Here is a 15,648-nt window from a genome sequence, read left to right as displayed (position 1 = left end):
CGATCAACGGGGACCCGTTTCGGATTTATCTACGCCCCTCAAGAGTGAAGGTTTGGTCGAGTTACGCTTCTTGGAGGATTCCAGAAGTTTCTGTGGCCTACCTCATGGGCGAGAAGAACATGGCCCAGGACAAGGGAAGCTCGACTCCCGGCAAACTGTTCAGGATCTGCCCTGGATGCAACCTACAAAATGTGTTCAAGGATGACGAGCATTCGAAATGCCTTTACTGCCTCCACGAGGATAAAACGCACGTGGAGAAGGACTGTGCGTTTTGCTTTAACATGTCGGATCGGACAATGAGGGATCGCCGGACCCGTCTATCCAACTGGCTGGAAGGCAAAAGCCCAGCAGGTGAGAAGAAGTAGTCCGAGTGGTCTTCTAAGTAATGTGAGGGCACCCCGGAGACGGAGGCCCAACAGAAGGCAAAGCACTGCGAGTCCGCGGGCACGGGAGCACCGAACGGTCAGGCTCCTCGGCTGCACCTTCACCGACGCCATCAACCGCAAGCCAATGCTCTGGCTCGGGGAAGAGAAAATCCGAGAACCCGGCTAAGCTTCTAGAGAGGCCCCGGTCGATCTGGGAGGAACCGGCCGAGGGGAAGCGAGGCGGAGACCCTCCCACTAAGGTGAAGGCCTCAAGCGCACCCAAGGTGGTGAAGGCCTTGATTCACCCGGCTAAGGCCTCTATCGAGGGAGTCGCTGCGGCCCTGGCAAAGCCTGTGGAGGCTATCCCAGTTGAGGCGACCTCGGCGCCCAGAGTTTCCCTGCCTCCGCGGAGGGAATCCTCTTTTAAGCCCATCGAGAAGACCCCCGTGAAGACCCCGGTGGAAAAAGATGGGGGGTAGCCGTTACGGACATGGACACAACCTCTGAGGAGGAACTGACCAAGAATTTGGAGGAGGCCCAGCCCCACGGGAGGAATCCCGAGGAGGGGGACGACGAGGGCGGCAATGACGGCGAGGTTCCTGTGGAGGAACAACCGTCGCTCCCGGCACGCCCGCCGCAACCCAAGCCTCAGGACAACTCGGCGGCCATTTTGACAGCAATCCAGGCCTTATGCACGGAGATGAGGACGAGACTACCCCTACCCCCGACGGACGACCCAGCTGTACCGGGTCCGTCGGGAAGCCCTCCAAACAAGAGGAGAATTCATCCAGTGCCCCTTCAGCCCTCATGGCCTTCTCAGCCTTTGTCGCCTTTCCAGATCCCGAGGGACGACACTGGAACGGACACGGCCACGACGGGAATGGATGACGACGACGGCGGTGACTACAGGACTGGCCTCCCCTCTTCCGATTCCTCAGGCGTCCCCGCCTGACGAGATTGGCTCCTTTCACGCCATGATTGCGAGGGCATCCGAGCTCTTTCAACTCTGCCCTGAGGAGAAGAAGGAAGGCTTCCTCTACCAACGGCGCAAGGCCAAAAGGAATACAGTCCTTGTGGTGCCGTTGCTGGATGACATCTGGGACGAGGGTCTTGCCCTCCTCAAGAACCCGTCCACGACACCTGCCAAGAGGGACCAGTACGAGAAGAAGTACCGGGTCCCTGACGCCGCCCCGTTGTGCCTTAGGGCGCAGCCGACCCCGGATTCGGTCGTCTCAGCGGCAGCCAAGAAGAAAGCAGGCGGGGCATCGGCTTTATCCTCAACTTCCCCACCGGACGGCGAGGGAAAGAAGCTGGACGCCGTGGGACGACGAGTCATCTCGTCGGCGGCGAAGACAATTAAGGGGGCCAACGCCCTAGGGATTGTGGCCCGCTACGACAGGCAATTGTTGTACAAGATCGCCCCCATGATGGACTTCCTCCCGGACGACGAGAGGGCAGAGGCCCTGGCGATCCTACAGGAGGGTGAGGTGGCGTCGGACCACGCCATAACTGTGGCCACGGACATTGCCGACGCCGGTTTCCACCAGTTGTTTGACGGCGTGGGTGGCTCAATGCGACAGATTTCCACCAGGACGTGCAAGCCAAGGTTTTGGACATGCCCTTCAACAGGAACAATCTGTTTAGAGAGAATGTGGATGAGTCGCTGCACGCCATCAAGACCGACACGGAGACGGCTCGGGCCTTGGGAGTTCTGCAGCAACGGCGGCCGCCCTTTCGGAACTTCGGAACTCCAGAGGCAAGCAAGGTGCCTCCAAAGTGTTCGGCGGCGGCTTCTCGACCTACCGTCAAGCGGCCCGTTCCTAGTCGCAAGAAGCCTACCGGGGACGAGGCAAGTCCGATGGATCTCGCCGTCGTCGCCAAGGAGGCCAGGCTGCTTCCAAACAAGACTGAACCGGCCGTGGCGCCGGGCCCCCACCGAAGCACCCCAGTGGGAGGACGGCTGGCGAAGTTCGTCAGCGTGTGGGAGTCCATCTCCACCGACCGTTGGGTGCTGGATGCCCTGGCCCACGGGCACACTCAGGAATTCCTAAAGAAGTGCCCCGAATTCCTCCAGTGGCCAGGAAGGAAAACCACATTCCTCAACTGCTGTTAGAGGTGAGGGCGATGCTCAAGAAAGGAGCCATCCAGCTTGTCCCAAAGAGGCTCCGGGGCTCCGGAGTATACTCAAGATACTTCCTCGTCAGAAAGAAGACAGGAGGTTGGCGTCCCATCCTGGACTTGCGTCGGCTAAACAAATACCTCAAGGCACAGAAGTTCTGGATGGTGACCCTCCAGCACGTGCTGGGACAGCTGGAGGAAGGCGACTTCCTAGCGTTGCTGGATCTGGAGGATGCGTACTTTCACATCCCCATCTTAAAAGGACACCGAAAGTTTCTCAGGTTCGTAGTCCAATGGCAGCACTACCAGTTCAAGGCCCTCCCATTCGGATTGAGGTCGGCACCCAGGGTGTTCAGCAAGTGCCTAGCACCAGTGGCGGCGCGGCTGCGCCTGCAGGGGATCCACGTCTACCCCTACCTGGACGACTGGCTCAGCAGGGACAAGGGAACTCGCCGTCGAACACACGGAAAAGACCGTCCGGCTGCTCACGGACCTGGGATTCTCCATTCACTTCCCCAATTCCCACCTGGTTCCGTCGCAGGTTGCTCTGTTTCTGGGAGCCAAGCTCGATACAGTACCACACTTCGCCTCGCTGTTGGAGGAAAGAACGCAGGCCATCCTGGGCAAGGTACAGCGTCTGCTGGCCATGGACGTGGCCAAAGTGAGGTCCATCAAGTCCCTTCTTGGGATGATGTCCTCTTCCATCTACCTGGTGCGCCTGTGCAGGCTTCGGATGCGTCCTCTGCAGGAGTTCCTCGACGCCCGTTGGACACAAGCGACGGACAGCTTCGAGGACAAGATCTCGCTCAACGAAGTATTCCGCCAGGCAATTTAATGGTGGGGCACCCGCGCGCATCTCGCCGTGGGCACAGACTTTCAGACCCCTGCATACCAAGTGACAGTGACGACGGATGCCTCCCTGGAGGGGTGGGGAGCACACACCGGAGATCTTCACGCGAGAGGCCTGTGGCTCCCGGAGGAGAGGCCGCTCCACATCAACATACTGGGGCTCCGAGCAGTGTTCTGGGCTCTCAAGTCATTCCTCCCGTCCCTCAAGGGCAAGGTGGTGAGGATCTTCACCGACAACACTACCACAATGTTCTACATCCGGAAGCAGGGAGGACCCAGATCCCCAGCCCTATCCAAGGAAGCCCAGGATCTGTGGCACTGGGCCGTTGCCCAGGGGATGTTTCTGGTGCCTTTTCATCTAGCAGGGATAAAAAACACCATCGCCGACTCGCTCAGCAAGGAGCTGCGCTCTTGCCACGAGTGGGAACTACGCCAGGATCAAGTGGATCAACTCTTCCAGTGATAGGGCAAACCCCAAATCGACCTGTTCGCGACGGCGACGAACGCTAAGTGCCAGAGGTTCGCCAGCAGGTTCCCCCAGCCGAGGAGCATGGGGCGATGCTTTCTCATTCCCCTGGGACGGCCTGTTCCTGTATGCGTTCTCGCCACTGCCGTTGCTGCTCAGGCTCATCAACCAACTCAAGAGGTCCCGGTGCAGGATGATCCTCGTTGCACCGAGGTGGCTGAGACAGATATGGTTCCCGAACCTTCTGGATTTGTCAGCGTCCCCACCAGTCAAACTGTCGACAGACGCAGATCCTCTCTCCAGAGAAGGAGGCGCCATTCTTCATCACGACCCGGAGTCGCTGAGCTTGCAGGCCTGGCTCCTGCAGCACTAGAGTTTGGAGGGTACGATATCCCGGCTGACTGCAGGGAGGTTCTTGCAAAGGCCAGGGCGTCCTCAACTCTCAAGTGCTACGGACACAACTGGAAGAGGTTCTCTGTCTGGTGCCATGCGCAGAAGATTAACCCTCTACGGATTACAGCCCCCCAAGTGCTACCGTACTTACTGTCGCTGGCCAAAGCTGGACTAGCCCACGCTTCCATCAAGATACATCTGGCAGCGATTTCCCGATACACCAGAACTGCAGGACGGTCGTCCTTGTGGTCTCATCGCCTGGTGAAGGAGTTTATGAAAGGACTGTTCCGATCGTTCCTGCCGGTGAAGGCTCCAGCCCCGTCATGGGAACTCAACGTGGTGCTGACAAGGCTCATGGGGCAGCCATTCAAGCCCTTGCATTCGGCTCCGTTGAAGTTTCTGTCGTGGAAGACGACGTTCCTTGTGGCCATCACCTCTGCACGATGCGTGGGAGAGATTCAGGCCCTTTCCTGCAAGCCTCCATACTTGACTTTCCACGAGACGAGGGTGGTGCTGGGGACGCATCCCTCCTTCATGCCCAAGGTGCCGTCGGACTTCCATCTCAACGAGCCCTTGGTGTTACCAGTCTTTTTCCCCCGTCACCTTCGTCGCCGGCCAGGAGGACTTTGCACTCGCTGGATGTAGCTAGAGCGCTGAAGTTCTACGTGGACCGAACAAAGAGTTTTCGGAGGACATCACAGCTGTTTGTGAACTTTGGACCTGTGAACCAATGGAAGGCTCTCGAAGGCTTCCATTTCCAGATGGCTCTCCGGTTGCATCATGCACTGTCATCGGTTGGCAATCCGATCGTTGCCCGGCCGTCTGAGAGCCCATTCGACCAGAGCGATCGCTGCTACCACGGCGTTCTTGTCTGGTGTGCCCCTGCTGGACATCTGCAGAGCTGCTACATGGAGCTCGACACACACCTTCACGAGATTCTACTGCGTCGACCGGGATTCCAGGGAGGAGTCCAGAGTCGGCCAGGCAGTGCTGCGCAACCTGTTCGCTTAAGGTGAGCCTGGTGAGGAGGTAACAGACGCTTAATGTTGAGTTTTATGTAATGCTTAATGTTGAGCCTTGCCACCTCCCGTGGTTGTGCATGTGTGTACTGCTATGTATTCTTATATTCATGAGCATGTGAATCCATGCCAGACCCATGCTGGAGAACAGGTAAGTAACTTATTCCTTCTTCACTTTTCCAAAAGAAGCTGCATCCTTCGTGGAGGCCAACATCCCCTTGCCTGGAATGCAACCTGCCACAGACGCGGAAAGGAACGATGGTTCATGACACTTTGAATACGCCCCTACGGAAGATGAGTTTATGCCTCTTGAGGTATATCAATGACCAGCATGCATACTGGTTAACGCACAGAGGTCGCTGAAATCTCCGTAACATGGTTGGTGATTATGAAACTGCGAGGTAAACTGTAACCTGTCACATATGTAGGCATACAAAATTGAGTGCTAGAAACGTAGGAAAAGATGGTTGAGTTGGAGAACCGGGGACATACTTCTATGATATCAATAGCCAGTATTCCTGGGCACCTCAGGAACAGAAGCCCCCCAATGCGAGTGCATAGTTTAGTATTGTTGGTTTGGGGGTGGGGGATCCGGGAAGGGGAAGCATAGTCAAAGTTCGGGGCACTATGAGGGAGGGGTAGGTGGGTCGGGGCTCGAGCTGGGAGGAAAATGTAAAACAAAACTGCACAGACAAACTGTAACAAGCAATGTACACAGTAAACAAGGGTACGAGATCACAGAGCGCACATTACGACAAATGAAGGGTAATGGCTAACACCGGAGGCAATGACGTCACACTAATGTGCTGGAACGTCCGAGGCCTAAGGCACCCACTGAAGGTAGCAACATACGCAAATTCTATACTTACAGGAGACACATCTCCAAGAATCCCAAGCGCGCAAATTCTCCCCCAACTGGGGGGCGGGGGACATCGTTATTACACCTCCTATTCCAACAAGGCCAGAGGCGTCATGATCCTGATACATCACACCCTCCACTATACGCATTATACAGTCGAGGCTGATGACCAGGGCAGATATGTACTGGTTCATGGGAAACTGGGCACAGCAGAAGTGCTGCTAGTGAATGTTTACGGCCCCAATATAGATGACCCTGAGTTCTACGATCAGATATTTCAGAAATGCGCAGCACACCCTACGGCGCACATAATATGCGGGGTGGATTTTAATACTATCTTTGACACTGACCTGGATCGCACATCACGTACACCCAGACCCCTGTCTAACGCGTCTCAAGTGCTCCACACACACATTGCCGTCCTGTCTCTGCGGGACGCCTGGAGGTCACTGCATAGCACAGAGAGGTCCTTTACGTTTTATTCATCTGTTGACGACATGCACTTCCAGATAGACCTGTGGTTGCTATCCAACACTGCTATGGCTTGGGTGACTGGGACTCGAATACTCCCCAGGACACCGTCGGACCACTCCCCTGTGGTACTCACCATGGATATCCCAGAGGGTGCACCTAAGAGGGCACAATGGAGATTTAAGCCCGCCTTGCTCCTAGACCTGGTGTTCAAACTAAATGTAGCGCAGCATACCTCAGACTATTATGAGCTTAATGGGGGATCAGTTGACCAGCAAAGTACCCTATGGCCAGCCCGCAAATAGACAGGACAGATTACTGGCTCGACTGGTGCGCACTGAAAAAGACAGCAAAACTATTCCTTGTATAGCCAGGCAGGACGGAAGTGTGGTTAACGATGCCGGCGAGATTAGTGGAGTATTCCTTGATTTCTACAGCAGCCTCTATTCACCCCAAAGCGAAGCCACAGACAACGAGATTGATGACTATCTTGCGGCGATATCGATGACGTTACTGTCGGCGGAAACGCGCAACCCACTTGAGACCCCCATAACGTTTTGTGAAATTGGGGCCGCAATAAAAGACCTACCTGGGGGAAAAGTGCCTGGGACAGATGGGATTGGGGCTGAATTCTACGAGGAGTTTGCAGAAACACTGGCCCCCCACCTTTTGCCAGTGTGTACAGAAGCCCAAGAGGTTGGCATTCTCCCCGAATCCATGCGTGAAGCCGTTATAATCCTACTCTTGAAGCCCGAGGACTGTGGGTCATACCGCCCGCTATCCCTCATTTACACAGATGTAAAAATCTTTGCCAAAACCCTGGCGTCGCGGCTCAACCCAGGGATGCTGTACATGGTGCACAGGGACCAGGCGGGATTTGTTATGGGTAGGTTGATGGCGTCCAATATTTTCGCCGGTTCTATAGTGTGTTAGGCGGGATCCCAGCGGACTATAAGGGGGTTGCCATATGGATATGAGGAAGGCCTTCGATACAGTATACTGGTCATTCTTGTTTAGGGTGCTCCACAACTTTGGCTTTGGCCCCAATTTCACCAAATGGGTCAGACTCCTATATACACAACCACACGCTAGGATCCTGGTCAGTGGCACGCTGACTGAGATGTTGAGGCTGGCGGGAGCCACCAGGCAGGGCTGCCCACTCTCCCTGCTGCTGTTCGCCCTAGTGATAGAACCTTTGGCTGATTTCATGAGGATGAGACCTGCTATAGCGGGGATCCCCATGGTAGGGCGTGTAGAACTGATCACTCTACACACCTACGATATTCTACTGTTTGTCAGGAATCCCGAGAAATATCTACACAGAGTGCTTGAAGCAGTCCAGAAGGTACTCTGGCATGCAACTGAATGTAGCCAAGTCCGAAATGTTTTCCCTGACGGATGCCATGAATCCCCCGAGAGACCTGTGTGGGCTGAGGTGGGCGCCAACACAGATTAAATACCTAGGGGTGGAGATGGCGAGGACTACTGGCTCAGTCCGGGGCTTTAACTACAATGCATTGGCCACAGCCTTATGCGCTAAACTTGCCCGCTGGAACGCACACCTTATCTCGCTCATGGCCCGGGTGGCCCTGGTCAAAATGATACTACCCAAGGTGTTTTATCTCTTTAGCACAATACCGTTTACAGCGTAAACTTGTGAGTACATCCTTCAAGAAAATCACTATTGCCTGCTCCGCCTTTGTTTGGAGCACAAAGGGGCAGCTGGCATCGTATTACCCTCAAATACGAAAGAGGGGGTCTCGCGGCTCCGAACTTTGAGATGTATTATCTAGCAGCACAAGCGCAGTATGCTATACACTGGAATGAGGGGGCGCCACACACCTGCTACACTGAATTTGAAACACGAGGGAAGACTAAGGCCTACTTGTTACATGGGATAGCAGCTGGGACATGGGGAAACAGGGATCACTTGTACCCGACACTAGCTACACAACAGGCATGGGTGAAATTAACACAACAATCCCGGGGTACGGTGCTGTACAGCCCCTCCATGCCGATCTGGGACGCCCTGTATTTGACCCCCATCACAGACACTGCACACTCTACACAGTGGAAGGAGGCGGGTGTCATTCACCTCAGCGATCTATACTGTGAGGGTATATTCAGAACTTGGGATGAGGTCAAAATACAGGTCGCTGACACCCCGCCCCGGAAACTGCAATATCTCAGAATCAGGTCGGCAATAGCTGCGGCGTGGGATGGGTTTCTACATGAACCAAAACCACACCCCTGCCTCAACTATATAACCTCTGTGGGGGGTCCCACAAGAAGACAGCATCAGGACTCTATAAAATAGCACTTGAAGCTAGACAGGTACATCTCCCAGACATTAAGGGGGAGTGGGAGAGGGACTTTAGTGTCGGGCTCTCAGATGCATACTGGACTAGGCTGTAACGAAACAAGTATCTTATAATTCTAGGTTTAGATTAATCCACTTTAAAATTATGAACAGAGTACACCTTCCCCCTGCACGATTGATAAGAATGTATTCAACATGCACAGGGAACTGCCCTAGGTGCAGAGAAACTGGAGCAGATCTGCTACACATGCAGTGGTCATGCGTAGAACTCATTGAATACTGGTCTGGGATTTGTGCAGCGCTGGATGCCATAGTGGGGCAACCCGTAAAGTGGGATCAAACTGTATGTATATTGGGTTGTGTAAGATAAGGACAGGGAAACCTCTTTTTTGAAGGGGGCCTGACTCCAGAGGGTTGAGGCAAATTTATGGAAAAGAGATGGAGTCAAAGGCTACCCTTGTCATTGACGCTATGGTAGTTCGCTTTAGTAGGCAGTGGAGCTAAAATAGCATATATCAGTTAGCTCTTAGAAAAACACAAGGGAGTGAAATTCTTTCTAATCATAAAATAATGCAAATTATTAGTATAGAAAAATGTGTTTAAAACAATGACTTGGAGATGCGGGTTGTCCTGGACCTGTCATTTCTGAATCTGTCTTTACTACTAGAATGCTTCAATATGATTACTCCCGTGCACATAACAGAGCCTCTTTGTGCGGGGGGACTGGATGTGTTAACTAGACCTCAAGGATGCGTACCTGCATGTCCCCTTCTACCAGTCGCTTCAGACGTTTCTGCGATTCACAGTTATGCTGTACCACTTCCTGTACAGAGTGCTGCCTTTCGGCCAGAACTCGGCCCCTCGTGTCTACACGAAGTTGATGAACGCAGTGGCCATTGTCTTCTGCTTGCAGGGCCATCACCTATACCGCTCTTTGGGCGAGTGGCTGGTGAGGGTGGGGGTCACCCGAAGGGGTGATCCACTCCTGCCAGAGTTTGACAGATATTCTTCATCAGCTGGGGTTCTCCCTCAACCAGAGGAAGTCGCAGTTGTGCCCCTCCCAGGATCGGGTCTTCTTAGGGGTGCGTTGGAACACGGATGTTCAGCGGGTGTTCCCCATGCCTGAGGGGGCTCCTCTCCCTTCGCAAGGCGATGTGGCACTTTCTGCCCAACTCGGCCACCTTGGCTTGGTCGTTACAGCACCTTCTGGGGCTTATAGCATCCTGCGTGCCCTATCCGGCGGCCAATTGGGATCAGGAGATGGGATCTCAGTCAGACAGGATCCCACTCCTCCTGCCGGTCTTTGCTCGTGGCCGATGGACAGAAAGGTTACCGTGGGAGCCTACTCTGGTGGAGACGACAGACTCCTCTCTTTCGGGCTGAAGGGTTATGAAATTCATGGCGCATGATCCTGGGCACAAGCCCTCCTGCATATCCATCTGCTCGAGCCCAGGGCAGTGGGCCTGGCCCTAAAGGTGTTTCTGCCCCTCATCAGGGACAGGTCTGTGCTGGTCAGGATGGACAATTTTACAATCTTTTACCTGAACAAGCAGGGTGGCACCCGGTCCCCCATCTTCAGTATGGACTCTGTATCAATCTGGGAGTGGCCCTGACGGAAGGGGTTTCGATTTCTGCGGTCCACCTCCCTGGGGACAGCAATGCAGAAGCGGATCAACTGAGCCGATTGGGGTTCAACAACTACGAGTCGGAGGTGCCCACCGACTCCTTGTTGCCCCTGTTCCAGCGTTGGGTGTTCGCAAACCTGGACTTGCATCTCCTCAGAATTCAAAATGCTCCTAGTTTGCCTTGTGGGCAAGACGGAGTCGGGGATCTCTGTGAGACACCTTCCAGATCTTTTGGCACGGCTGGATGTGTTATGCGTTCCTACACTCACCCCTCTGCTACAGCAGGCCCTCTGCAAGATCCGGGCTTCAGTGGGCTGCAGCCTCATCCTGTTTGCCCCCCACTGGCCTTCTCGAACCTGGTTTTCGGATCTGCTGCAGTTGTGCTCCCAGGGTCCCGTCCACCTTCCGGTCACCAGCAGGGGCTTCCTGACCCAGTAGGGCGGGGCAGTGGAACAACTGGACCCATCCATGTTGGCACTGGCGGTCTGGTTCCTGACCAGCTGAGGCTTCAGCATGCTCAATTTTCTGATGACAACTGGGACATCATTCAACAGGCCAAGAGGCCCTCCACTCGGTCCCAGTATAAGAGCAAATGGAGTAGGTTCTGCCATTGGGCTCACAACAAGGGTCTTGATCCTGTCACCTGTCTTCTGAATGGCGTACTGGCAATTTCAGCGCACCTGGCTCATTCTGGAGTTCAGGTGGATACTTGCCACATTTATTTGGTGGACATTTTGGCTTGCAAGAATTCCCCTGAGAATGTGTTTTCATTGGCCAACCCAGTGGTTAAGGCCTACCTCAATGGATTGTCTAGGCTTTTTCTTCCGGTGCATAAACTGCCCCCAGTCTGGGACCTCAATGTGGTTCTGGCAGCCTTGCAGCGCAAACCTTTCAAGCTGATGACCTCTGTGGACATCCGCTTGGTAACACTAAAGACGGTTTTGCTGGTAGCTCTCTGCACACAGGGTCAGTGAGCTGCAGGCATTGTCTTCGTGCAAGCCCTTAACCACATTTCACAATGACGGGGTAATCTTGCACACTCATCCGAACTTCTTGCCCACGGTGGTCTCTGCATTTCATCTGAATTAAGACATCTGCCTGCCAGTATTCTTCCCGTACCCGCAGTCCGAGGCAGAAAGGTCCCTACATTCCCTGGACCTCAAGAGGGTCCTCATGTTTGACCTCTCAGACAAAATCCTTTAGGAAGGCTAAGGCAATGTTTGTGACTTATTTATGACATTTGGGGGCTCTTCCCCCGGCTCTAAGGCCTCCAAGGCTTCCATCGCCCATTGGATGATTCATGCCATTTCAGAGGTGTATACATTCATGGAAAAAACAGTTCCTTGGGGGATTCACGCCCATGTGGTCAGAGCGAAGGCCACGGCCGTCTCGTTTTAGAGACCTGCTCCTTGCGATGTCATCAGCAGGGCGGCTACTTGGGCCACTCCGTCTGCCTTCTGCAAGCACTATTCCATGGATACCAGCTCCAGGTGCGATGCTGAGTTCGGTTGGCTGGTTCTGAAGAACTTTTTTGCTTCGTCCTAGATATGAGGCAGGTTGTCATAGCTCCACCCGATGGCCTTGTTCAGTGGAATTACCCACAAGGATGGAGGAAAGGGGACGGAAAGTATGAGTAATTAAAGTTACTCACTGTTGTGACTAGAGTATCCATAGTCCCGTTTCCTCCATACGTCCCACCCACCTTCCCCTGCGTTTATGCCAAGGGCTAATATGTAATAAGAGTAGCCAGTTAGCGAAGCGTCCAATGTGTTCAAAGGGGACTGAGATGAGGCGCCGGAGGGCGGAGCCTCGGTGGGGCGTTCCCACACCCAAGGTTGTGCCCCTGCACGCGATACTTAATTGAAAGGGGATGCTCACTTTTTCACTGCCAAAGGTTCCGGTACCATCCCCATGTTGGGGGACGCCCACAAGGATGGAGGAAAGGGGGGACTATGGACTATGTGTACTCTAGTCACTACGTTGAGCAACTTTAATTTTGTCCACAATATAACGCTATAAGACAAAGAAATGTAAAGACTTGTTTGTTCAATAAGGGTATGTTATCAATAATCGCTGCCAAACATCTTTGTAAAAATGTAAAAATAATTGATGTTTAATTTGCAGTTTCTACCTATGTATTAAGTGCTTGGAGGAAGCCAGGGTTTTTATTGAGAATAGTGAAATAATTGTTTTGATCTGGATAGAGGAATATGTACTCATGTGAACGTCGCTTTCTTTTCTTTTTTCCATGATTGTTTCTGTATTTGTATTTTCAAACTTTAATGCAATTAATCTCTGAATAAAATGAAGGTATAGGCAGGGTAATGAAGGGGACAGCCAGGGTTGCAGAGTCTGAGGGGGAAATTGGAATTTGTTTGATATCCTAGATGTGCTTCTCTCTGCTCCGAGGACTGCTAATCAGTCCATTTATTCCTGCAGGTGCCATAGGATCTGGACCTTTCACTTGTCCTACATCCTATGGCCTACATTTTCTGCTTTCTTTGGACCACATGGACTTGCAGATTGCCCCTGTTAAGGGGCACCTTGCCACCATCTTGTTTTTTATGGTCCCCTGAGCAAAGCTTTTTCTTGCCAGTTTGTTGTTCTGGTGCCTGATTTCAATTTAGTGTTAACTTTCCTTATCGGGGCTGCATTGGCACTTAAGGTGATTTTCCTGGTAGCCATCACTTCCACAAGATGGGTGAGTGGGCTCCAGGTGTTATCTGTTCAGTCTCCTTATTCATTTTTTTTTTCTGATGAGAATGTGACTTCTGAAGGTGGGCTCTGACTTCCTTCTCTCTCAAAGGATTCATCTTCCTGTGTGTTTCCTCCGCCTCACCCTTTTAAGGCAGAGGAGCGATGCCATCAGCTGGATCCAGTAATGGAACCTCGGCTACTGTGTCTCTTGGACAAGAGACATCAGGAAAGATGACCATCTTTTATTGGTTTATGTTGGTCCCCGTGCAGGCAGGGCTGTGTCAAATAGACCCTCTCTAGTTTTATCATTCCCTGCATCTCAGAATGCTACGATCTGGCTGGAAATGATATACCAGAGAGTCTCTGGGCTCATTCAACCAAAGGGTTGGCTGCTACCTCTATTCAGCAGGGTGGGGGGTCCATGTCTAGGACATTTGCCAGGCGGCTAAGTGTGCCTCGCTGCCCCCGGTTGCCAAACATTACTACTTAGATTCCCGGGCAGGACCATTGTTTAGCACTACTCCAGTGTGTTCTGGTCTTTGGGAGTCTGACAAAGATGAGGAATCTGTGGGAGGAGGGAATCCATTACACAAATAAATTACTTACCTCCAGTAATTTTCTTTCTGCAGATATTCCTCATCGCCCTGCCAACCTGCCCCACTTGGTAGATAGCTAGTACACCTGGTAGATTATGCAGTTCTATGTGATATTTCAGCATTGTAAAGGAAGCACACAGACAGATTTTATGTCTGCCAATTTTGTGTGGCCTTTAAATGCAGCAATACCATGTCCCAGAAGGGGCAGGGTCATCCCCTCCACGCCCTTGGAGTCACTTCCCCAGCCGGCCCACACCCCCACCCTCTCCTGCACTTGCCACATTTCTTTGCAATAGGGGGCTGTCACCCCAATACCCTTTCCTTCCCTCGCAAAACTTTCCCCCTTAACCCCCACTGCAGACACACTGATTCCCACACGCAAACATGCGAACACACTTTTACTCCCCTCCCTTCCACGACACAAAGCATGCCCTTTCTACCCACAAATAGTCAGACATACACACACTCACAGAATCCCAAAACACTTACCTCGGAACCCCCGTATCTCTCCTCTTCCGGCACCCAGACATACCTGCCAGCCCCTGCAAACACTTGTGTGCAGCAGGACAGTTTGATTTAGAAACACCGTTCGAGCCAGTCTCCGAGCAGTCTTTCTAATTCGTTTTTTTCAAAATGTGCTTTTATTAAAGTTGACTTTGCACCGATTCTGTGGTCCCTCTCTGACAGAGTGATACGGCAAAGGCTGGAACTGAGGTCATGGAGTGCGGCACCTTGATATATATTGCCCCTGACGTCTAACCGGCAAGTAGAGGTGTCCAGCATACCCGCCCTGTACCTCCTGGTGGTGGGAAAGTTCATGAAGATCAGCTGCACTGGAGATAGAGGGCCTCCTCAGGAGTTGGGCGGTATCCCAGCGGTAAATCCTCTGGAATCCCACCCAATACAATTACCGGTATCTCTACTTGGTCTGGCGGTATCACTGCTGGATCACAAGTGGCAGTGTAAGTCCCATTTTTTTTTTAGTCCATTGGACTCATGAGGCCTTTTCGCAGCAATTACCGCCCCAGTAATTGTGCTGGAAATAGGCAGCAAATCGGCGCATTCACTTCCAGCTCAGAGCTGGAGGGGAGTCCTTCGACTTTACCCCAAACTTATGATTGGGCGGTGCGGTAATGGTATTACCGCTGCATTTTTACTGAACCGACCAACTTCTGATGAGGCCCAGAGTATTATAGATGAGGAATACATGGGAGGATCATCAGAAAAAGCATTATCGTAGGCAAGTAATTTGTTCTTCTCATAGATTAGTCCTTCCTCTCACAGATTCCTATTACCTTCTGAACCTCCCCTCTGGGCAGAGAGCTTGTACACCTAATCTGTTCTACAGTCCCGTAGATGCTGAGTGCTGGGGGAAAAGGCAAAAATGAGCGCATTGGCTGCGAGGACTCCATAAATATTGGCACCAACATCGCGTCCACAGTTTGGGTGTGCAACTAGTCGAGGCAGAGCCGCACTTCACCCCCTGGTGGATGAAAAAGTTTCCAAAGTCCTCTAGATCTGGAGAGACGATATCTAAGAGGAATCCCTGTGGGGTGGGAGGAATAATCCATCAGAAAGAACATTACAAAGAGGAAAAACCCACCCTATCCAGGTGGGTCTTCCTTTTAATTTCTAAATGTTACGCTCTGACCAACACGAAAGTGTCTTGGGGGGGGGGGGGGGGGCTGGAGGATGAGCTCATTTTACCAGAGGCCTGGCGGTTACTTCAGCCTTGCAGATGGGTGTCCCCTCCCTGCCAAGTTTCCCAGTTCCATGCGTGACACCTCAAGCAAGTACTGCTTTTTGCTTCTATTTGCATGCTGGAACTTGTCGTTTCGTTTTTTCTCATTGCAAGGGTCCCAGCATGTGT

At 52.7% G+C, this 15,648-nt stretch overlaps 1 protein-coding gene across 2 annotated transcripts in view; it reads left to right on the top strand.

Annotated features, from left to right (window-relative positions):
• Positions 1 to 15,648, top strand: part of PHIP (pleckstrin homology domain interacting protein) — a 2,101,228-nt gene that overhangs the window by 1,980,089 nt on the left and 105,491 nt on the right. The gene's annotated exons all lie outside the window — the stretch shown is intronic.

The sequence above is a fragment of the Ambystoma mexicanum genome, chromosome 4p (genome assembly GCF_040938575.1).
Source record: "Ambystoma mexicanum isolate Mex_15411 chromosome 4p, UKY_AmexF1_1, whole genome shotgun sequence".
Classification (NCBI taxonomy): Eukaryota; Metazoa; Chordata; class Amphibia; order Caudata; family Ambystomatidae; genus Ambystoma; species Ambystoma mexicanum.
This window is presented reverse-complemented; position numbering and strand designations above follow the sequence as displayed.